The following is a 25,491-nucleotide window of genomic DNA, read 5'->3' as shown; positions in this document are numbered from 1 at the left end:
CACAACTTACAACACACATCTATATGAATGGCCATAAACTCATATGTGTCTCAAACCTACCTAGAGCATCTAAATGCCACATACAAACTAAGACATTTATTTATAATTTCTAAAAAAGTGTATTTGTAAAGATAAAACTGTCAGTTGCAAAATATTTGGAAACTGGCTTACAAAAACATTACTCCATATCTTATTATAACCTCGTGTACTCTCCCAGATAGGGTGAACGGCCTGTGGAAGTCCATGAGAAAGAAGCATATGATGCCCACAGATGTAACGATGCATAAAGAGAGCTAGTATTCAACACACATCAATCTCATCCTCTTGCAAAGAATTAAATGGACTTTGGTTGGTGAGCCCAGTTTGGTGAGCAATGTCCAGTGTTGACAAAAGGATTCTGAAAATTACTGGGATTGTAATTAAAGCATAGTGATGGAAGGGAGAGGCCACTGCTGCACAGCCTGAATGCACTGCTGGTGCCATTACACTTTCGACATCTCATTGCTGTGTTCTGGATAAACTTTCATTAATGGTAATAACTGGCAGCCATTTTCAGCTTGGGTTTGTACATAATGAGGCTTAAATGATTGTGCTAGCTGCCTCTTTCCATTTGTTTACCTCTTTCCACTCCCTCCCTCTCCCCTAACCTCCCTCTCAGAAAACTTTCTGAGCTGTTGGCAAACCCAAACTAGTGATTGCTCTGAGGGAAAAGCAGGCAGAGCTCAGCTGCCACTGTTGGCAGCACCAATTGCCCCTTAGTTCTGGGCATGCACAGTGCTGATCTAGACAACCTGCACGCTGCTCTTTTCAGAACAGCATGCCATAAAAGAAATGGAGAAAGGTTAACCTAGTGCACTGTGAAGCGGAAGGGACAAAGGACACCAAGCCAACGTAAAATAGGTTTTATTAGTCCCACTGCTTACAGATTGACTTCTTTCCGTGCTGATTCTCCTCTATATGGTCTGTTTGCATTTAGTACATACTCACCAATAGCACTAGTACAGTCAGAACAGCATAAGGGAAAATGCACTGATGAAAAGACCGATCTGCTTTCCTAGTGACCTACCAGAGGTCACCTGAAACAACCGAAAGACAGAGATGACATGAGAAATAGATTACAAATTTAATAATTCCAATGTAAGGAAGTAAGCCTCAGTGCAAATCTTTCCTAACTATGCACACACATACAAAATGAGGATAGTTTTCTGCTTACTGTTTTTCCAGCTTTTTGGCAACTCACCAAGTATTATCTTAATGACAAAATTAATAATTTCTCTTAAAACTTATCAGTAGCTAGCAAGTGTCCTGAAGAAGATACACATTTCCTTCCTTTCTCTCTATTCCCCTCCAGGATCACTTTCCTCAAGCAGGAAGCCCTTTGTACTAGGATTTAGGCTGAGAAACCTACACTCACAATCGTAAGAAAACCAGATAAATAAGAATGGAATTAACCCATGAATTAATTATTTGATAACACTGTCTTCCAGATTAATGTTTCCTTTGGATTATCTGATGAATGCTACAGTTAACTAACTTTCTTTTGATCCTCCTACTGGGAAATACAGCAAAGATTAAATGGCGAGGGTGGAAAGATAATTATGCTTAAGAAGATGACAGTATCTTATACATACTAGGAAGGTTAAACTCAAGTAGCTCCTTCTCAAGACTCCTACTACCAAGTAGAGATGCCAGTGTGAAGCTGTTTAGCCAGTTTCAAATTGGTACATGTTCTCATGCTCTTGCGACACCTGGCATATGGTGAATGCATTGAAACTTGTAAAAAAACAGTGATTCATTGTTAATCATTCAGAAAAGAGACAGAAATTCATGGTAACCCTGTACTTCTGGAAAAAGTACATCTACACCCCAATTGTTACCTGTTTTATGAGACAGAAACTGTAGGTGAGGTTGACATCAGGATTTGGATCCTGGTCTGTTTAACAAAATTTGGGGGAGTGTCACTTAAATCCACAGTCAATCCATGCAGTATTATGTATGGTGAGCTGTGGATGTTCAAGAAGTGTCCCCACAGTCAGGAAGATCTTCTGGCATGATGTGTGTGCCTTTATGACCCTTTCAATGGTAGGGTCAGCCTTACATAAGTAGTTTCATACATGGGCTGAAGTGGATTTCCTCTTTTGCATTGTCATGGCTGAATTCTGATCCCCTAGTTTGACTTAGTTACATTTCATAAAGCAGTCACATTTCATGTATACCTATTCCAGCAAAGTATTGATTTGCATAAGGAGCATTATAAGTAACTTTTTTTACCAAAAAATTGCCATTTCACTCTCACACCTATGACCTTCCATAGTTAACTCTCAGGGTCTTAATTCCACACTTTGATTTCTCCAACAGGTTATTCTACCATTAAAAAAAAAAGGCAAGTTAATTACTTGTCTTGCCTAAAATAACTTGAGTTCTGCTCCAGGCTAAGCAGGAGAGATCTTCACGTTTAGCAGTCCCTGCCACTTTCTTCCTGTCTCATCAACTGTGCTTAGCACCATAAGTCACAAAATCAAGAAGACACGTCAGCCACAGTGAGACTGACCCTATGGAAGAAGACACAAAAGGGGTAGGCACAGCAAACAGTGGACAGATGGATTGAGAAGGAGCTTGATCCAGTCTTTGATGACTTAGGGAACAGTTGGGAGGGAGCATGTGGGTGGGCAGCATGGGGAGACAGTTGAGGAAATGAAAGCATGTATAGCTGTGTAATGGGAGGGAAAAGTGAAAGGATGAGCTGAAATGTCAATTCTTGGAGCACTGAAGCAGAGAACCTGCCCTGTATTAACCCTTGAGTGATACAGACTGGGCCTCCAGGCTTGTGGCTATCCCCCTGTCCTGCATGAACATCAAGTTATCAATGCATGGAAGGATCACAATAGAGCATCAAAGGCTTGCAATGGAGCCACTGTTGCGCTGTCCTTGGGAGTGAGTGCAATAGCACCAGGGACTCTCCTCATCATATACTACTTCTGTGTCAGGTTAAAAATAACTCCTGGGAGACTGCACAGCCACATATAGCAGGTACAAAATGCAGAGCTAATCATTATAAAGTCTTGGATCAAGATGGGTAAGCCCACAGGAATTCTGGGGAAGCTGTGGATTTGAAACTGCACTTCACTGGGCCCAGGCTCAGTTCTGCTGTAAATCAGAACTGAGGAAACATCACCAACAGATAAACAACATCATAAATTCTGTTGCTTAGCTTCTCTTTTCATTGCAGCACATTTCACGTGGCACCAAACACATTGAAAAATGCACCCCTAAAATATTAATAATCTTTAAAATTGTATTCATCCCAGCTCATCAATTAGATTAATAACACCATCAATTTACCAGAAGACAGAGCTTCCTCTAAGTAAATGAGATCTAAGCTTGTTTTCAACAAAATAAAACATACATGATACCTGAGGTATCATATACGGGCAAGCTATAAACTAAACAAGGAGCAAAAGTGTTAGCAACCAGGACTAAATTCACCTTCTACATGCAAAGCACTGCCTGTATTTTTTGTATTTCTTTAATAATGCAAAATACTGAGGTTATTGTTTAAACATATCTTCCAAAGAATACAGAACAGTTGGAAAATCAAGAGATAGATGACATGATAGGGAAGAAGTTCACATTTAAACCAGTTAGTTACCCTGCACCTCCTGGTTCTCTGGAAAATGTAAAAAGCAGGCAAGAGTGTTACATGGGGCAAGATGGCAAGGAATGCATAAGGCTGGGTTTGTTCAGAAGTGCTTCCACAAAAGAAACAGCCATAGCGCTATCCAATCCAATCTCACATCTGCTTCCAATTTTATAGTCTTCTGCATCTTTGATGAAAATCCAATTTTTCCCAAAAGGAATTGCAGCACAGTTGAGTAAAGAAAGGTCTATTGATAAATCAAATGCATCTTTTACAGAGCGTGATGCTTCAGGGGTATGGTGTGATTCGGAGAAAACTCCATGAACAAACTCAGCAACAGAGTTTCAAGTTCACAAGCAGGTATTCTTTATTGTGGTGCTGGGAGACACGGGGGATATCTCCTCCTAACGTGTGTCCCCGTATTGCTCTACACACCATCCTTATATGGTCACTGGGCATACTACATCATTTTCCAGAAAGTTTCCGCATGAATACAAAAATGTGACAGTGGTCTTTAAGGGTCGTTTACTTTTCCCAACAATCTTCATAATCAGCTTAGTTAACATTACAGACAATCATCCTGTCCTTCTAATTACCAGTTAGTTTAACTGCTCCCATCCTGGACATCAGCTAGTCCCAGATACACCCCATCCCCAGGTCCTGTTCTTCTATTCTGCTTTTCTTACACCTTATACCAGGTCCTAAGGACCTGAAACTATGTCAGCTACCTTCAAGCACCGCAGTTATTTTCCATTACAAGCTCAACAAACTTAACATTACTTATAACTGATTGTGTTTTGTGCTTTTGTGCCTCCTTGTCTCAAGCAGTGGGGGGAGAATGGGTTTGTCTCATAATAGTGTGCTGCATCTCTAAAGCTCCCTTTATACATCATCACTTCATAACCTAAGAAGTGGTCTGTTTAGAGCAACACTGAGCTAGCTCAGCTTGTTTTTGTCAGAGTCCCTAGGCATCTTAGACACTCACCTCTATCTAACCAGACAGTATATCTTTTTTTGCATGTTTTTAAGCAATATGAAATAGCACACATCCAAGAACACTTGATACCAGTGTGTTCTTTTGACACCCTCTCCAAAGAGAGCAGTAAACAAAAAATAACACTTCAATAATAAACAGTGCTTATTTTACTATGTTTCTTCCATAGCTGCCCAAGAAAATTCTTTATTCTACAATAAGCACTGTTCAGATAGTTCTTATAGTAATGCTAGCCCTACCTACGGGCTAATTCTTGTTCCAGCTACTTATATTATACTCTGACCCTTTCAAAGTTAAGAGAAATCAACAGGGACAAGACACACTGCTCTTGTTTCAAGGCACACAAAAACTTTGGGGTCTTGTCTGTCATCAGCCCACTATTTTCTGCTCTGCAACCTTGTTGTCAGAAACAGTCCCCAGGCTACACAGGACACATAGCTTTTCAGAGGGACATGAAAGGTACTATAAATTGCCATCTAACACAATTGAGCCAGAAATCTGACTAGTATAAGGATGCAAAATTCCACTGAAGTCAGGGGGCCTGTGCTCATTAATGTCAAGGCTTAATTTCACCCATTAAAAAGTGAACTGTCAGCTAAGCTATGCTCTGTGAACTCTTGTGGGATTTCCTGCCTTCTTAAGTTACCCATTTCCAGTTTACCTACAAGCCCAGTCTAAATGCATGAATTTAAAGTAAAATGCACTTCTAGAGACACAGAATAGACTGTCCATATTACATGCTGCTTCCACCATCAAAAACAAAACAGAAAACCAAAACAAACCTAGAAATATTGTGGCTTTAGTGTAAAAGCAAACCTATCCTCCTAAGCAGCCTGGGTGGAGGAAAGGCAGAGGACTCTGATGAGACAGGAAGGTCAGGTCAATTGTAGGACAAAGGCCTTAGTGCTGATCTTGCTTCTTTGCAATGTAAATCTACAGGGATTGTACAAGTTAACCTGCTATTTACAAGGGATAGAAAAAAAAAAGTTAAATTAACCAACAGTCCAATAACTTTTTCCTTTTCTGCAGCCAAGACAAAGCCACGAACAACGTGATACTAGTGCTCATTTACTTTACATTTCTTATTTCAGCACCTGTGTGGGGGTCTGTGGAAGCATTGGGACTGGATAATACACTGAATGATCTTTAATCAGACAGTAATATTAGGTGCTAATAGCTCTGATAAAGGGGCTGTTTAACCCAACTGCTAACAGAAAGGCGTGTCTGCCACAACGACTATTCCAACAATGCATTTGCCACTCATATTAATTAAAACTAATTCCTTGCAGGCCACAGAAAGCACAGAGTAAACCCACATGGAAAATGTCTAGGTTTTACCATGACAAATCACATTAAAGAAAAAAAAATAAAATTATCCTAAGGCAATTAAATTTCTCTCAGAAAATATACTCTCTTGGAAATTCTCAAATTGTAAATTCACAGCTAAAAAGGCTGCTAATAGAGTCTTCTGAATGTGTAACTATATATCTGTAGCTCTGTTCTGTGACTTCATACTAGTCATTAAAAGCTTCTAGTAAGTCAAATACAAAGCACCTAAGCCTTGCTAAAGGTCCTGAGATGACAGTTATTTACACATCATTTAGATGACTGTCCCAGACTAGAGTGGTTTAAGTGAACCAGCACAGTTAAGTCTCCTAGATAGGTTATCAGGATTTCATCTTTTTCTCTAGAGAGCTTAAATAAATTATGTATATATACATATTTATCAGGCTGTAAAGGGGTATACGCTTAACAGCCTGCATACAGCTTTCAGGCATAAAACTTGTAACTGGAAAGCTGGAAAGTCTTAGTTAAGATCATACTCACAAATGATGACTTACTCTTTAGATGTGTTTGGCTTTCCAAAGGTCCTAGTATACTAAAAGAAATACATGAAAAAGACACAATTAAATTTGGCACTTTGGTATTCAAAGTAATCCCCAAGGATACTACAGCTAAGAAGTAAAACACATCCAGGTTAACTCCCTACTGAAACAAAGAGGCACAAAATGTAATCAGTTCTAAAGTAATGATAAGTTTGGCTTTGTAATGAAAAGTAACCGTTTTGCCTGAAGGCAGTTTCAGGTCCTCAGAACCTCAATACAAAAGGTGTGACAAGAACAGAATGGAAAACGACCAAGGGGTGGGTAGCACCTGGGACTAGCTGATGGCCAGGATGGCAGTAGTTAAAACCTATTGATAAGTAAAAGAACAGGATGATTGCTATATCTGTAATGTTAATTAAGCTGGGAACCACCATCATATTTTGTATGAATGCGGGAAACTTTCTGGAAATGATGTAATGTTCTCAGTGACCATATAAGGATGACCTGTAGAGCAATACGGGGACACACGTTAGGAGGAGCTATCCCCCGTGTCTCCCGGCGCCGTAATAAAGAGTACCTGCTTGTCAACTTGAAACTCTGTTGGCGAGTTTGTTCATGGAGTTTTCTCCGAATCACTACTTAATTTCCTTCTGGAGTCTGTGAATGGAGAGTCAATCAGCTAGAAAAATGTGAAATTGTTAACAATGTGAATGAAGGCCTGAAAGCTGTACTCAGATGTGACAGCATGGACCATTCTCCCAAAACTTATAAAAGCCAGAACGTGGGAGAACAAAAGAGTGTTATGAAAGAGCATACTCCAGAAATCTGTGCAATGCTCAGACAATCTTCTGATAAAATGAGAGCAGTGGACATAAGCTTCAAAGACTGATATGTTAAATTTTTCTAGCCAGAAGGTCATTGTCAGTTATTTATAGCTGTCTTCAGGGTAAAGAAGATTAAAAGCCGTCTGGAGATAGTCCTGGGCAACCTACTCTAGGTCACCCAGCTCCAACAGGTGATTTAAACAAAAATGACTATTACAGATCACATCCAATCTCAATCTTCCAACTGTGAAAATAAAAAAGAACAAAAAAATTTACAAGGTGATATTCCAACTATAACGTCTGCTCACGTGACTGGGAAGTTAAGACAAGAGGTATGTATGTAACTTCTGTTGAAGGCAATGCAGCAATATTTCATGAGTTCCATCAACTTTCACTATGTTAAAAGTGATTCCAAGTAGTTAGGAATGTGAGAAATCTTTCCTATACAGGATTTTTTTCAAATCTTTAGCGTTATCTTAATGCAGTTTTGTTAAGTGAATTATTTATTAACTTGTTAGTGTCATTGATCAGCACAGGAAACTACCACCAAAGCAGTCAACTGGACTTCTGAGTGCAAATAAATAGCAAGCATTTAAAGGGATATGCTTCCTTTGATACACATAGGAAGGTCCTATTCAACAATAATGGGAAGTATACAAGGAATTATCTTGCAAAAATCATGCAAAATAAAGACAACTTTTTACTACACTTGTTCATGTGTTGGGTTTGGTTTTAATTTTTAACCTGATTTACATTAAAGTTAGCCTGAACTCTGGTTAAGCTTTCTTACAGGATATAATCTGTTCTCTAACTGCCATTACCAAGTTCTTCACTACACAGGCTTCTGTAGTTTCTTTGAAAATGCATTTACTCTGGAATCACTAATCAGTTCAAAAAAACTGAGTAACTGTTATAGGACTTAAAAATTACTTTTATTCTCAAATAGAGCATCCATATAGGAGACTGTTTTGTAAAGCAGTTTGTCCCACAACAGCTGTGTCAGTTAGTCTTCCCATTTAGGTATGTCCCAAGCTTAGCCGTGAAGAATTTTTAACTCTCATTAGCACAATGCCAGGCTTTATTATTTTATGAAGACTTACAAGCCAATCACTTCCTGGTTCTTCGTAAATTCATAGCCCAACCGTTAGTGGACTGCAAATACAGAATTATGTTAGGCAGGCCATTGTTGAGCTATTTTATTCTCAGGGAGGCAAATTAATTTCATCCTGGATTTTTTTTTTCTTCCCCCAAGAAAAATGCATTGAAGGCACTGGCACTGAGAATTAACAGAATCTTTGTTATCTGTCAATAAGGTCATGCAAGCGTTGATGCCTTCTGGAAGCAAACTTCTGTTAGAAATGCTGTTGTCATTCATTAAAAATAAATAGTATCTTAGAAGCCTAAAAAGCATTGCAATTTTCCAAAGCATTTTCATTCAAGACTAATCAAATCACCTTGCACTTGATACCAACAGAATGCTGGTAAATTGTGACTATAACAATGTGACCATAATTATTTACTGTTAATTCAGACAGAAACATTTCAAATAGCAAAGCACAAACAACTGCTACTCACCATGGCAGAAAGTCTTAGACGCGGGGTTTTTCATTCACAATTATTTGAATCATGGATTTAAACCAGTGGCCATTTTCTTTGTTGCTTTATAAGGATATAAGGATATCCTTTATAAGGATAAAGCAACAAAGACTTGACCAACATTCCACGTCATGTCTTTATTCTTTATGGAGCCCACCAATAGCTAGATTTAAGATGTAAAATACTCATCAAAAAGGAGATGCTTTGTAACATGAGCCTCTGCACCTTTCCTTGAACCACGACTTGACTTCCAGATTACAAACATAAACTATTAAGGAAAAAAAAAAAAAGCAGTTTATTTGTAAAGCTGATCAAAAGTGTTGGGCATTTCTCTTATTAACATTCTCTATATGCTTGTATATACCATAACAGGGAGTTACACTGCACAAACAGATTAGAAGCAGGGAAAAAGGTATACATCTTTTCAGAAGCAGGTATAATCATGAAAAGAGGGAGAAGGAAAGTCTTCTGGAATATATTTGGATGTTATTTTATTTACTAAAAGTAGTTTGGTTAGAATTGCTGCATGACACGTTTGTTTACCATCCAATTCTCAACTTTTACTCATCAAAAACATACAGAGATGTCAAGTGGATTAGCAGTTCTTGTCCTGCAAAGCAATATTGACTGGTCAGCCTACGGTCCTGTTTCAGGATTCTGTAACCATAAGCATTGATATAAATTTTCTAACAGAATGATTTCCCACCAAAAAGCTCAAGCCAAAGACTAAGGTCTTTAAAGTAAATGCCTTTACTTGTGAGGGTGGTGAGGCACTGGAAAAGGTTGCTCAGTGCTGGAAGATGCTGCCCAAGGAAGTGAGCATACTCTTTATTTCTTCATGTTGTGAAAGAGAACATTTCCAATCCTGCCAATTCAACTGTTTTGGGTTCCTGGGCTTTTATCCCTCTGACTAAGGGAGTACCAAAGGCTCAGCAGGAGACAAATGCAAGGTGCTCATGACCAAGCATGCTGCCATTGAGTTAACAACTCTCAGGTGACAAATGAATGCCTTATCTTAAGTCACTCTTTCCTATGCCTTTACTTTCAGAGGGTTGACCATAGGGATGGGGATGTCTCCTTTTCCAGGAGGCCTCAATTGAGTTAAATCAACATATTTGTAGAATTAACATACAAAACCTAGGGCAACATAAATTGTTCCCACACTTCAGTAGATGATTCTGCTTTCTGTAGTAAAAAAATCAGACTCCTACAGTGCAAATGATAGAGGTGGTGGACTCATGATCTAAGCACACCCATGCCTGGGAACTACCAGTGAAATAGCAAAGAAAGAAAACCACTTAACATCTCAGAAGTAATCTAGCTGTAGTTTACAGTTTACTGCACACTTTGGCTATGATTTTAATAATTTTGATCCATCTGCCCCCTTCGATTTCTAAGATATGATTTTCATAGCTCCCTATATATATATGTGCGCAAATGCATGCAACTGGTATTACGAACACACTGAAGTTGTGTTGAAAGCTCTCAGAGTGAGTGCTGTGCAAGAGCATATTACGAAAGCCATTGTTTTCTTTTTCACATCCCAGGAAAGAAAAATATAGACACATAAATAGGTAAGCATTGTTAAATCTTAGCACAATTTATGTGCTCTCTATCATTCCTGCATTAGTTGTTTCAATTATAGGTAAACGAGCATATCCACAATAGATCTTGAAAAAAAAAAAGTCTAATATAAATATTTAACATTAAGATTATATCTGTGGTAATTCAGGTTTTTTCTTTTGATTCTGAATGTCTTAGTTATTTCATATTTCAGGGTATTCCTACCAAAGTGTGTATCCTAACTGTGGCAGTAATTCTGAAATTCTTACTAATTTGTTAAAGAAGTCTGTTTCTAGCCTAATTGTGTATCCCTACTGATGACAGTAGATATTGGCTCAAAAATACACCAACAAAAATTACATCACTTATTTTATCAGAATAAAAATACCAATCAAATGTGTGGATAGTTTACACATGAACGTAGTTATCTCCAAATCATGACGATTTTTATTTTAGCATTTTTCTGTCTGAGATCATGGCTTTTGTCAGACTCTGCAAGATCAGTGGTTTTGCCCTGCCTCTCCCTTTTCCTTTACTGTGTAACTGCCTTATACAAACTGATACTTGTATGCCAGCAGGTAATATGTTTATGGAGTAGTCACCCAGACCTGACAAGTACTGTGGTGTATTTCTTTTGAAAATCGCCCAAGGTGAGGTTATTTCATCTGCTTTGACAAATTGTATATGTACTATCCACATTATGCTGTCACATCTACCTCAGGTTCATCAGCATCTTATTACTGATGCTGTTGTTTTTAAATCTAAATACAGCATGGGGAAAGCAAGCAAGCAAACACACAAACAAACCTATCATAGCAATAATGTTAAAAATAAAGCCTGAAACAATGACACTCTGCAACAGCCTTGAGTGCTTTTTAATTTTTTTTTTATAGCTGTGTTCTAATTCTTCAGAGAACACAGAGGGGAGCTTTGAAAAGGTGCTAATAGACCATGAATCTGCAGCAGTGTAGTTCACAGCTAAACACACTCCCACTTCAAGCTCGGGCAGGAAAAAAAAAATTAGGGCACCACAGAAGTGAATTAAAAATCATGCAAACAGTCCCATCAACAACCAGGGCAGTAGCAGCTTATAAGATCAGCTTCATTTGGCAGGGTGCCCATCATGACACGACCTAAGAGGGCCAGGGCAGGATATCTTCTGGCTTGCAAAAAGAGTATGGGGTGGGCTGCCAGGGGGAGGGATGGAAGCAAAAGAAACATCGTGTAAGTCTATGTTGAATTAACTTGTTTTACAGAACACTGACAGGAAACTTTTAGGTCTTTTAAATGTGTTTGAAGAGTTCTTCTATATTTTAGATGGTAGACAAATATTCTCTGGGTCAGCTGCACTGCAGGGAGAGATTACTATCAGAAAGCCCCTCCTCCTGCTTGGGGGTACTGTCCTCTCAAATCTCCCAGAGATGCTCATGTGCTATTCTCCAAATGAGACCGTGGTTCCATGACAGTCTAATCCGATCTAAGTTGGGGTTGCTGCAGTCCTTCCATCCCCAGCTGCTGCCTTTTCCTGTGCCAGCAAGGATGCTTGTCTAGTCCCACACTGAACTGGTTCAGAAAAGACAGAACCAATTTGAAAAAATCGTAACACTTCCCTGACAGTTCAGCTTCCTGTGGAGTCAAACAAGCACCAGCACTGGTGCAAGAGATGGGGTGGAGATATATGTGATGCAAAGCCAGGCTGCAACAGCTCTGGTTTGAATCAGCTTAAACCATTCTGGAACTGTATTCAAGGCTGGGCTCGTCAACGCCTGCTATTTAAACTGTTTGTGCTGATCCAGCTCTTTCTGAGTGGCTCAGGTTTGGGAGTGGTCCTAAAACGCGCTTCCTCATCACATCAGAAGGGGTGGGCAGCCTCCCCTCGCTATCAGCAGCCCTTTCCTCAGGCACACTTGCATGCAGCGTTTTGTGGAAACAGCATTGTAAGATCTGTGAAGCCTACAGAGTTTTTTTTTGTGGCAAGACAGGCATTGATAAGCAGGCCTCAGCTGTTAAGATGGGGGAAGCTCTCTCTCAGTGGCAAAGCCAACCTCCCAGGTGTCCCACAACAGCCAGGGCACTCTGGTGAACTACCAGGATCCAAGCCCAATGTGACAGATGATTTGAATGTAAAGAGATGCCAAGGAAAGATGGAAAAGTAAGGGACACATCAAAGTCTATCTGGACTGGAAACTGAAATAATTTCTCACCCTTTCTGAAATTTACCAGGTTTTTAGTCAGATCCTGAGTACTAAAGCAGTGAGCCCAGTGGTTTGGTACTTGCTGACTTGTTTGCATACATCACCATATAATATGTATGCATACTAGCACAGAGATGGGGAGGAACACAAAATATCAAACAGCAAACATGTAGTTAAACCACTTTTGCTACCTCCAAAGGCCACCTGCTTATTCCCAGTAGTAGCTGTGGAACAGTTTAGAGCCAAAACTCTGGAGGGCAAAAGGAAGGATATCCAAATTAGCCACTAGAGAAGGAGATATACTTTGTATCTTTACTTGAAAGGCAGGTTTAATTGCCAGCTCTTCCAGTCTTCCCTCATCACTTTCGTTTAACAAATATTTAGTTCTGCTGGACTCACATACATCTGTACATTATGCAAGGTATTGTGATGACAGACACATTAGGAACTGGAAAAGGTCAGACATTAGAGCTGTGAGCACTATATAAGGAAAGCAAGAGAGAAAAAAAGTCACATTTCAAGGAATGAGAGAGAAAAGGCTGGATTTACTGGCAAAAGCACCTGAGCTTCTGAAGAAACAAAGGGAGAAACCAGTTAAGTTAGAAGAAAACCCTGAAGCTACTTTTTAGATGCCAGACTTGGTACTAGGAGGTAAGTCTATATCCACAAGTTCCCAGCCTGTGACATCTCATAGCAGCACATCTGAATGGTTGAGTGAGATGGCATGGGAAAGGAGCGGGAGTAACATTGCCCAGATTTCAAATTGTGTGAGAAAGGGAAATATCTTAATACTCTGAAAATACTGTTGTGTTTGCTGGTGGCAGGAAGCAAACAAAAAACATTTATACTGGGAAGTGAAGAAGGAAGAAGAGATAAATATGTAGTCAGGGGGTAGTTCGGTAGAACAAAAAGTCTAACCTATATGCTTGCAGAATTGCTCACTGGAGTGAAGACACTAGAACTAAAATTACCTTTTTTTTTCTTTCTTTCTTTTTAAATAAGTAAAACTGTTAGGCTTACTGGCAAGCAGCCCGTTGTTTATTGGCAAGTGCTTTATTTTCAGATGCCAATTTATTCCCTAAGTGTCTTTGGGTTGAGATCACTGCCCTGTTCAGTGGGTAATCCACTGGCCAGCACAGAATGCCCCTTAGGTGAACTTCATTTGTAACATAATGGAGATTTGCGTGCTCTGTCATAACAGGAATGCTCCAAACTGGTTTAACACTCAAGCCATGAATGTTATCTGCTGTCTATCACCCCTCTCAAAAAAAATGTGGACGAGTTCTGCTTTTTCAGATTCTCAGGAGAAATACAAAGATCTTCTCTGCCAGTTGCAGATGTGTTCTATTTTTTCCCCTACATCAGAGCTTCTGAATCATTCTTAATAATAAGCAAAGGCTATTCATACCAAATGGGGAAGTGCTCACACACTATGATGATAAAGCATTTCATCCATTAAAAAAGAAGAAAAAAAAAGCACTACCCACAGAACTGCAACATCACATCATCCGCGCTTTGCTGAATGTTCACAGAACAGCACTGGAAGTTACTGAAGTGTCAGATAGTGATTTCATCATGTGTCAGGCCTCCCACTAATAAATGATTCATCTTTCTCAGTACTGACACCTCAAAGAATTAAGGAAGGGAAGAAAGAAATTCATAAACTTTAAAGTGAGAAGTACTCTACTGATATTACACCTCACAAGTAAACAGAAGCTTATGCACATATTAAGAATGTGTTTAGAATTTAACCTTTCATTTATTTGAAGTGTAATTCTAAGTTTTAAAAGTGAATCTATTACAGAAAAAAAGGAATAATGAAATTCCATGTGTATCACCACAATATACAGAGGTAAATTGCTCAATTTACAAGTACCAGATTTCACACACACACCCTCCCCCAGCTTTGTGAACTGAAACTTGAACTGGGAGGAAACCTTCTCTGGTTTACATAGCAGTGATTAAGTGTATGTTGGTGACAATAAACCTGTCCCAACTTCTGAGTACTGATTACATCTGTAAAAACAAATCTAGCTTTTCTTGAAGGAGATGGGCGACTTACAGGTGTCTCTAATGGAAATGTTACTGGAAGGAAATGTGCCATTTTAATAGGAATTTACATAATCGTTCCTGGATGCTTTGTAAAGCCAGAACGTCTTCCACTGATGACAATGACTCTACTGGACGAACAGGACTAACTAGTAATCCAAACTTACTTCTCCCAGAAGGTATGAACTTAAACACAAATCCAAACCAGATAATGTACTTAGCGAGATACTACCACTTTTGCTTGGTTTGCTAGGACACTGAAGTTTGTGTAGTCACACACCAAGTTTCTAGTTAATTTCCTTCTATTTCAACAAAATTAAGTAGAGATACAGATATGTCAAATTCCCACATTTTTTGTAAAGAATAAATAGCTAGGAGAGATTCTGAAAGTGACACAACTAAAAAGCAAATCCTGTAACATAAAATTAAACCTTATGAAACATTAAAGAATCCACCTGGGAGAGAGACCTAACAAATGACCACACTGTAGGAAAAAAGAGACAATTGTAATTCACTGTGAAACCATGAGACACTGACCTGTGGAAAACCAGGCTTTGCTGGTTCTGCCACTAAAGGAGCTCCTCTGGGTGTAGGTGTGGTTTGGTGTTTTTTCTTATCAAAATAGCATCTATTATAAACAAAACACTTCAATCAGCAGACTAAAAGCAGGAGAAGCATATGGTTACAGAATTTATCCCACTTGATTCCTCTCCTGGAGCAGGGAAAAGAATTAGAGATGAAGATGCTGAAGTTTGGACTTGGACTCAGAGACCCATTCTCAGCAGAATGAGGCTGGCAGGAAAACTGCCAGGGACAGAAGAAAACCACAAGCCCCTGACTTCTCATGCCCTAAGCAGGTACTTCTTCTGCTCACTCTGAATATGCATACCAGACATGCCAACATGATGAACACAATACTTAAAAACAGTAATATACAAAAGCAAATTATTCTTTGCTGTTCCCCTACCTCTTGTTTTGGTAGAATTAATTTGGGCATCCTGGGTAAAGATGATGTCCGGTTTCTCCATCAGTTTGATTTAGCATGACCTCTTCACTGTCAGCTGAGGAACGTAAAAGACAGCAGTGAACATTTTTATGTAGGAAAAATTACATGGCTGTGGGGAAGGATGCCTGAATGATCAAAAAAAAGAAAATTTAATACTTAAAACACTTTACCATGAAATCGCCTTCTCACCCTTCCCCCAACCCCATGTTAAATCAGGTAGAAAAGTGTGATAATATTAAGGCTTAATCCAATTTAAATAAATTATTTTCTTGTAAATGTTAAAACAATCATTACATGCATCATTTACCTCCTCCTCTTCCCATAGTCTTAAATTATGCTCCATTATATCCAGATGGAAAAAAAAAAAAGCAGAAACGTTTCTTAAACATTTGAAATTTTGGCTTTGATTATATTCAGAGGTAAAACTAACTAAAGAAACATAGGGGAAAAAAAATCTTAGAAAGCATTATGGGATTTTGTGTAGAAAACTTATTTAAGAATTTTTTTTGCTAGGTTACCAACAATGTTTTATTACAAGCTTAAGGTATAAGATTATTATAGCTCTCTCTCGTGCTTGGAAGCAAAGAAAGAACACTTGCAAAGAACAATCTTCTTATTACAATTAATTATAAATGTACAAATGAGTGATATATCAGACCCTGTCTACACTGCATAGTCATGAATTTATAACCATTTCACTATACAGAGTTATTAAAAAGCATGCTTTGCATCTACAGTAGGTTGATACCACATCACAGTCATGAGTAGTTATGTTTATTCATGCACAGCTACCACCAGCCAGAGCTACACGTATGTGTCAGTGCATTTTAGCAAAATCTGCATCAAGTAACCAGTAATGCAGGTCTCTTCACCTAGCATTTCTTTTAAGCAAACTGGAAGCAAGACAGAAAAAGGCAAGCCAGAAACACATGGATAGCAAAGAGCAGGCAGCAGCCTTCAGCCACTGGCTATGTTGGTGACAATCACCCAACACTGAACTGCTTAGCAATCCATCCTGTTTATTCATGCATCCTTACTGTCCCAAACCCCTTTTGCCACAGAAGGCGTGAGGAATCCTCTCCCCATTGACAACATACATGCCTGAGGGAGAAACACCCAAGCCCTGGGCACTGCAAGGTCCTTGGCTGCTGGAGGGCCTCACAGCTGGCAAGGACCCTCACTTTCTGTCTGAAGATTGCCAGTGCAAGAATGTTTCTGCAGCATAGCAACCTGCAGCATGCAGGACAATGAGCAACAGGACACTGATGAATTTTCCCAAGTAGAGAAGCACATCTTAAGTCCTCTCCTCAGAAATCTCAGTTCATCTGGCTGAGTTATAGGATCACAGCGAGGTGCCAAGCCTGGATCTCCAGTAAGGGTGTAATACAGACAGCTACAGAAGAACAACAAGTTCAAAGGGTGTCTACTTCAAGACTGAGCCAAGTCACAAACCAAACAGAAATCCCTGCTATGGCTACAAGGACACTGGCACATTTGTCCCTATAGACACAGACCTAACTACACAATGCTCAAAGCTTGTAACACTGATCTCACAGGCAGGATTTAAAAATCACCACTCTGCTCTTCTCTCCTCAGGCCAGTAAAGGGTATTTTGTTTTAACCTCACACCTTCAGTTCATGCTTCTCCCTGGGAACATTTGTTTCATTCAGCTTTCCAAAGCCAGTCCTAGCCGTAAGACTGGGTAACACCAGTCTCGCTGAGAACTGTCTGAACAAACCAAAACCACTGCAGCTCCGAGCATTGTAACCTGCCAGACAGTTTTACTGGTTAGAGAAGGAATTCCAGTCTTTGACTCACTGGTAAGTAAGTGTTCCCACGCCAGTTCCTCATCCACATAATTCTCTCATCCTGAACTGTTTGCTAAGAAAGACAGATTATTTGTGTTACACTCCATGTAGAGAAACTACAACATACAGATGTATAATTATATAGTGATGAGATGCTCCAGTTCCAAAAGCCATGAATTCGAAACAAAATTATCTTGGTTTTAAAATCCACCTTCCCTGGTTCACAAGATGAGGCATCTCATGGCCTAGATAGGCAAGATGACACACTACAGTTTATATTATGATTACATATATTACCAAGCACATACTCAACAGAAAGGGCTACTAGGGCTGCTGCCCACACTTTTCACGACAGCTGCAGGCACAGAATCATAGAATAGGCAGGCATCATGTTCTCCTCCTAACTGATGTGAGAACAGTATAAGAACTCAATATGACATGCATATTTTAAATTTCCAGGCAACACTGGCAGTTTGAAAACTTTTTAATTAGTGAACACAACTGACTGGGCACTCATATGCTGCAGAGCTGCCTAAACTGCCTTGGTATTAAAAGGCACACTTGGCTTTCTGCAGTATCTTACCATTGCAGAGAAGTAATCTAAGGGCAAACACGCATACTTTTCAGTGGGATAAATGAGTACATGCAAACATATCTACTTCATAAGCTAGACTGCCAGAAATACTCAAATTGGCTTGTCTAAAGCCAGCTTTGGTGCCCCTGCAACTGGCAACATAGATCTAACTTTTCTGATTTTTTGAAACTTCACAAGCAGAGCAACTCCCACCTCACCATCCTGCCGGTGGAAAAGCAGGGAGCCATCACTACAGCAAACGTGGCAGAGCTCAACTGAAAGAAAGAAGAGAGCAGGTACTGGGATGCTGCCCACGGGGCCTGCAGAGCTGTGTGTGCACTTCTGATCCTAGGGAAGCAATAACCTGATCAGTGCTCTACCCTGCTCTCTTGGCAATACACATGCTTCAAAAAAAAACATGTTTCCATCGTGACCAGATATTAATTTTAAGAAACAATCTTTAATAACTAACTAAAAAAAATACCCCAAACAGATCCTCTCACACAGCACTCCCCACAAGCCAGTTACGGAGAACCACTCTCATGGGCCAGCAAGCAAGGTCTTCCCAGGCCAGGCACCACGCAGAAACAGAGCCTGCTGCAGCTGCTGGGCAGGAAGGGCTGGGCCCACTGGGGCTTTGAAACAAAACAAACAACTTGTTTGGCAGATAGCTATTTCTCCATGTATTGGTCATCAGGAGGCACCATGGAAGTTGTCTGGCTGGTGACTGCAGCAAGCCCGCTGTATGTTAGCGAAGAAGGCAAACCTTAAGCTGTACCCAAATCTCTAAGAATTATAATGACATGGCTGACACTTGATTGGGCCATCTTTTCTCTGTTGATGTTGCTGATATTTTAAACCTAATTCAGCTTTTGCCACGACTCACTCATGGCCAATATCCATAATTTACAGATACTCAGGGATGATAATTCAGCTTTATTATCCGTGTTCCCTGAGCTTGCATTTTATAAAGTATAAGGACACTCATGAAAGAATGATTCCTAAAATAGCCAGTCATGTACATTTCCACCTTCTCTTCAGGAAAGCAGTTAAAAAATATAGGTCCTACAGGTCCTTGTAACACTTAAAATTGCTAAACTAAACCTCTTGATAGAAGCAGGCAGTATCTTCAGAAACAGCTGGGGTTTTATCTTAGCCTCTCACACCAAGCTACAACATACCATCAATTGTGTTCATATAAGCACTGTAGTTACAGAAGATACAGCATGAACCAAACAGAACACAAATTCCAGCTCACATCAGCAGAAGTCTTTGAAACTGCTCATCCAAAGCCAACACATATTACAAATTCAGTAAAAACAACTGAGACCACCACTGGAGTTATTATAACTGGCTACCACCAAGAAGTAAACATACTCAAATTTTGGGCAACAAAAGCTATTACTAAGAATAAGCAAGTTGTTCTCATACTTCACTTCCTCCACTGTGCTCTTTGCTTAATGATTTCAGGGTCTTGACTCTGTGTGGTGCTGAGGTACCCCAAAACCTGGTCAAAACCCAAAAGAAACTGATAGAATCCAGAACCCTACAAGATCACACCTTTTCTATGATGTTATTAAACACTGAATTCTCTGATCACCTTCCTCAAGACTACAACAATTAATTTGTTGTTTCTGTGCTTTCAGTAGGAGCCCCCACTATGTGCATGTTACTTGATTATTTATAAACATGGCCGTTTATTAAAAACACAGCCTCTGCTGTGCTCAAAATTGATTCTACTTGGCTGTAACACAAATGAGGTTTCAAATGTGTGAAATATATGGCCAGTTACGAGACAAAATGATGGCTAAACTTTGGCAAGTAAATTGGACGCCAACAGCGCTGACCCTGCCAGCACTGGAGCCGAGCTCGAGGCCTGATTCACCACTTTTCCACACTAGTCATGAGCTGGAACCAGCTCTGGGCAACTTGGCTGTGGTTTTTTTTCCAACAGGAAAACTGAGCATGTCCTGTGCTTGAAAGGACTTTTATTACTGCCTATCGTGATGGGGTCCAGCATGCTTATCGCAGAGCCATGTGTGTTCTCTCTCTTTGCAAATTAAGGCACCTCAAATAAAACAATCTTATTCCTTTCCTAGAAAGGTCTTGATGCTGCTTGCTACTAAGGCAAATGGCCCCAGCTCTGCCAAGACAACTGATGTGCACACAGGAAAGGCAGACATACAAATTACAGGCTTGTGGGGTGGCACTGACTGAACTGGGAGCATCTAGAGTTTCCAGTCCACCCTGGACCACAGAAACCTGTGCTGCCTCTTCCCTTGCTCCTCCAGAAAATCACCAGACTCAACTGTTACAGAGAAACTAGCCCTTGCCCCTTTCCAGTTACCTATTCCCTGCCCCTTTCCCCAGTTTTCCTTTCACACAACCTACTTAGTTCTCTGCACTCACTCCGTCCTATCCTCCACTCTCCCTTCTCAGTTCTCCCCCCATTTTCCACACTACTTGCCACCAATAAAATGCTGTCAAGGCAATCATCTTTTCCACCCCTGCTCCAGCACTGCCCCATGCCTCTTTTGACCATGCTGGGCTCCCTTGGGTGCCATGTCCTCACTACACATACACATGCTGTGGCATATTGCGCCAGTTTGTGAAGGTCTGCAATTGCATAAAGCAAAGGGCAAGGGTGGCCATGAAGAGATCATCCTCCCCTTGCCCATCTAGCCAACATCATCCTCTGATCACAGCCTAGACTGTCCTGTTCCTGTGGCTCAAAGTAAGCATTATACTCTTTGTAAGGCTGAGAAGAGGAAGGGGAGTAAGAAACACAATCTTTCAAATGGGCACAGAGAAGGGAGAAGGAAGAAAAGATGGATGGAGTATTTCTCTCAACCCCTTCTTCACCCACTAAGGCTCTCCTGTTCCTCTATTCCATGTAGAGCTCTTACGCCAGTGTAAAAGTGTCTTCAATTTAATGAACTGGTTAAAATTACTAACTCAAATAATTCACATTTATGCAAAATAACAGTCTGTGCAACAACTTGCACTGAAAGAAAAACCCAGAAGTTCATATCCATTGATAACTTTTGTTCAAGCTTGTGGGCTTTTGAGGATTTTGTTCAAGCTTGTGTGTCTCAACGGTTACTATCCCACAGACCTATTTCTCAACAGATGCAGGGCAACTAAGCAAATTGCAGTAAATGCTGAACAATGTGGCAAGGACAAGCACCCTTACACTGCCAGCTGTAAAAAGCAGTGAAATAAAATGCAAAGAAAAGAAAAGCTGACGCAGTACTAAATTCAGCAGAGAAAAGGCAGACAAAGAGCCAAATGAAGAGATACTGCTTTTTCTGCAGTGCTCACACCAAGAACATCATGACTGTCCACAAGTACTGCTTTCACTGATTCTGTGAGCTGAAGGAATATTAGCCCCATTTTACAGGCAGTCAGAAATTAAGATCTAAAGTGTCTCAAAGTCTAAGCGCCAAATGTTGCTAGTACTACACACTGCATATTCTTTTGAGTGTTCTTAGGATACAGCTTCTAGCAGCCTTTGGTGCAGATGCATATGTGCAGTCCTAAGAGAATCCATAAAATGAGGAAAACAATGCAAGAGCTACAACAGGAACACTTTAGCAACCACAGACGTATTTATTTCCCCATCTCCTCTTCCACATTTTCAAGTGGGAGAGCAAAGCATCCTGTACACTAGAAGATCTGGATCAAAGAGCTATGATGGTCACAAGTCACAACTCATCACCCACCTGACAACTGTAGCTATTTATGTACAAATTAGTAGTGCTGACCTGGCCACTACTAAAAGATTGATGTAAATGGCTTATCCAGCATCACACTCCTTGGCAGAGAATCAACTTCTCCAAAGCAACATTCAGCTGCCTTAACAATGAGATTATGTCTTCCCTTCTTGCATTCACAGGAACACAGGAGGGTAAGAGTTCAACAGACAACACTCTCCTTCAGCATGCACTCTAATTCATCCCCAGAGCAGACTCATTTAATACACTGAATAAAACCCAATCATCCTATAGAGAGGGGGTAAAGGTATGGATCTATTTTAAGATTATTATGAAGCAACAGACAGATGTATGGATGGAATTACGATTGCACAAGCATTTCCTAATTCTGGCATTTTGTAACTTTTGAGTGCTTAACTTAGCCACTTTAATATCCTGTCACTCTGACCATCTGTGCAGTGTCTGTCTGCACATGTATGTAAGGCTGCCTCGAGGATCCTGGAGATGCAAGGCACCATGTCTCAATTACCCAGAGTACTTTAAATCACATGCATAAATCTGTGTTGCATGAATCCAGTCTTTTTGTGCATGTGATACACAATCCACTGCACATGTAGAGCTTAACTGCATGATGGAAGCTGCCTGTCAGGAAACCTTTAGGCCTAGATTCAGAGACACCAACTTGTACGTACACCAGCTTACTGTGTTGCATGGTCATTATGTTTGCATGTCATATATACAATTAACAGACACATGTACATTTATGCATGTATTTAACAAGTAAAAAATTTATGAGGAAGTAGCCAAACTGACTGACACGAACTGGCTACTCATATCTCTGTTTCCCCAAGAGAACAAATAAAAGGAAGTTCTACTTCCCTCTTCCAGAAGGGATTAATTCACAGCAGTAGCTGTTTTTGTCTTAGATATGTATTGCAATGCTATCTTTAATATTCTACTCCAATGTTACAGTAAAATGCTCTGGGACTTTTAAGACCAATGCAAAACAGTAAGGCAGAACACGGATACAGAAAAGATAGGATGTAAAATGTGGCAGAAAGAGGAGGGAAACTCAAATGAGATGATGTGAAAACCAGAATGTCAGGTTTAGACTTCAAGTCAGTGTCAAAAGGCCGCTCTCTTGATAGTCTCCATATCCTTCATAGCTGCTACAAGAAAGAGCTGGCTGCCTGTGGTCAAGTTCTGTCTTCTGAAACACAAAACAGTGTGCTATACATCAGTGGTGTCATCATTCGTGGCACAAAAGCTACTGTGTAGAAACGTGTCTAGATTTTACAGACCTGGAGGTCCACTTTTATAGTCTCTTTACCTACTTAATCAAGCTTCCAGGAAGCCATTCAAACCTCAACAAAATGCAAATTCCCAGTGTGTTACTGCATCTTCACAGATCACCAGCCTGATTCCAGGGCTAGAAGCAAGTTCTCTATCACGCAGCACTAAGCTACCCACTCCTCTTCCACCTTCATCCTTCTCAGTGTACAAAACATTTTGCTTTTATCAACACAAGGAATTAGATCTCAGAATTCAAAGTTGCATCCCTTTCAGGTGCAGAAAACCTCTTCAACACAAAAGAACTTAATCTTGTCTTTTCTGATGCAGGCATAGCTCAGGTAAATACCACATAGTTGAGGAAAAGTTATCCAGAAGTTATTTTTATGAACTGGTAAGCAGCCATCTGTCCACAAATAATCACAGCCTGCCCCCAAGACAAGGCTCCTTTATGGCTGAACTTGTCTGGCATCATGCCCTTTGTTTGCTGACTGTTGAATTATGGCTCAGGAATTCATCCCATGTTCTTTCTGCCTTCCCCATACTGCTTGCACCTATCATTTTATCTGTTTGACCAAAAAGAAAAACAACAAAAAACCCCTGAAATGGTTGTGCTTTGGTTTTCAGTAGATCCTCATCCTCTTTATGAACTAAATATTCTTTTTATTTGTTTTGACCAGCAACCAAACCAGGACCCTCCCCATCAGCTTACTAAAAATCTTGCCCAGAACTCCGAGGACACCAACCATTTTGCTTATACATCTGCCTTTGAAGTATGAAAGTGTCAAAAGCAGTAGTCCCTGATTAAAAAAAGTGCAATCATACATGAGTCAGTATGATGAATGTTCTTACCTACAACCTGAAAGAAATCTTATCTTCATCAAGATGTGAAGTAGGCAAATACTATGGAAGCACTAGTAGCTGGAGAGGTATCACCAAGGAGAGATATCACCAAGGTTCTTTTCTGTCACTTTTCACTGGAATCATGTACTAGAAGATTATCTTACTTGTACTAGGTTATCTTATGTGTCTGTATTTCACTTGTTGCTCAGAGGTAACCGCACCTAGGATATTTAGTATACAGAGGTCCAAATGCAGAATGCATAAAACATGCTATTCCCATGCAAAGAAATAATCAACAGTATCATGATCCCCCTCTTGCCCCCGCTGCTCCCCCCCCACAACAAGAAACCCAAGAAAACACCAGAGCCTTTTGAACAATAGTATCATATGTCAGACTGTTTTGGCTCTAGCGAGTTGTTGGAAAGGTTGACTCCTAACAGTGATAAAAACTGTAGAACACATAAATCCAGTTTTGGGGCTTTTTTATAAATCTGTGTAATTCCTCATAAAAGGATTACATAAAATGAAGAGATGAATGAGACGCAAATAAATAAACTCTACTATACTAAAGTCTATCACTTCTCAAAACATTTTCAAGACACAATATAGGTGGAAGTGGCAAGAATGAAACTATCAAATTAGAAAAAAAAAAGTGAAAGAATGTAATGGCAAACACTCACATCAGCAGTAGTTAACCTGTGATACTAACTGCTATTGTATCAGCATTTGATTAATTCTGTAAAGCAGTTCAGCTTTAGTATTTAAAAGGTCAGGCTCCAAAATGCACGCAAGCTAGAACTGAAAGGCAAGATCCACCGCAGACACATGATACTCAGCACGTGTATAATACGATGCTCTGTATAACAGGACACAAATGTAAACAGAGTCACAGATCTGTGGAAAAGGTTTCTGCCACCCAGGCTCGAGAAGAAAATTCGTTAGTTTGCACTGACAGTAAGCTCTTGTTCAACACATGGCACAAAAGACAGTTGCAAACAGAGCAATACCAAGCCTTAAGAATACCCAGGAAGTAATTTCCAAGGCAAGGGGAAGGGGGAGAGTTGGTTTCACTACCTTATTTGAGAAAAGCCAGGTAGATTTGCCAAAAGAACCTTTTGTGCAATTGTTGACTAAGAAGTACATGAACAACTACCTTTGTCTCTTCTGGCTTTCCAAAGTGTCTCCTGGAAAGAAAGACACAGACTCATCATTACTGACCAAAGAAAAGCAGAGACAAAAGCATTTTCTTCCAAGTATGCCCTAGACCTTCAAGTAACATTAACATCTTAATAAAAATAAATGCAGAAAGCTAAACAGCCCTCAAAGAAATGTATTTCCAATTTAAAGGAACAAAAACTTCCCTTCAGACTCACACTTAGAAAAAAATGTGTATTTTCCTACAAGAGGCCTAAAGGCTTCAAATGCTTGATCACAGGTAGTATTACCATAAAAGCTTGATGTTGGATGAGGCCAAGCACTTTTTTTTTTTTTTCTTAAACGAGAGTAGGGGAAAAGCTCTAAAATAATTAGTAGTAACCATAAAGAAGTGAAAACTAAGAAATTATAACATGT

General features: G+C 39.9%; 1 long non-coding RNA gene across 1 annotated transcript; it reads left to right on the top strand.

The window, feature by feature from the left end:
* Positions 1–13,100: 13,100 nt before the first annotated feature.
* On the top strand, positions 13,101–23,887 carry LOC115946656 (uncharacterized). Its single transcript, XR_004080709.2, has 3 exons — positions 13,101–13,286; positions 15,406–15,541; positions 23,757–23,887. It is a non-coding gene; the product is annotated as an uncharacterized lncRNA (long non-coding RNA).
* The last annotated feature ends 1,604 nt before the right edge of the window (positions 23,888–25,491 follow it).

This window comes from Melopsittacus undulatus, chromosome 1, assembly GCF_012275295.1.
Source record: "Melopsittacus undulatus isolate bMelUnd1 chromosome 1, bMelUnd1.mat.Z, whole genome shotgun sequence".
In the NCBI taxonomy this organism is placed as follows: domain Eukaryota; kingdom Metazoa; phylum Chordata; class Aves; order Psittaciformes; family Psittaculidae; genus Melopsittacus; species Melopsittacus undulatus.
This window is presented reverse-complemented; position numbering and strand designations above follow the sequence as displayed.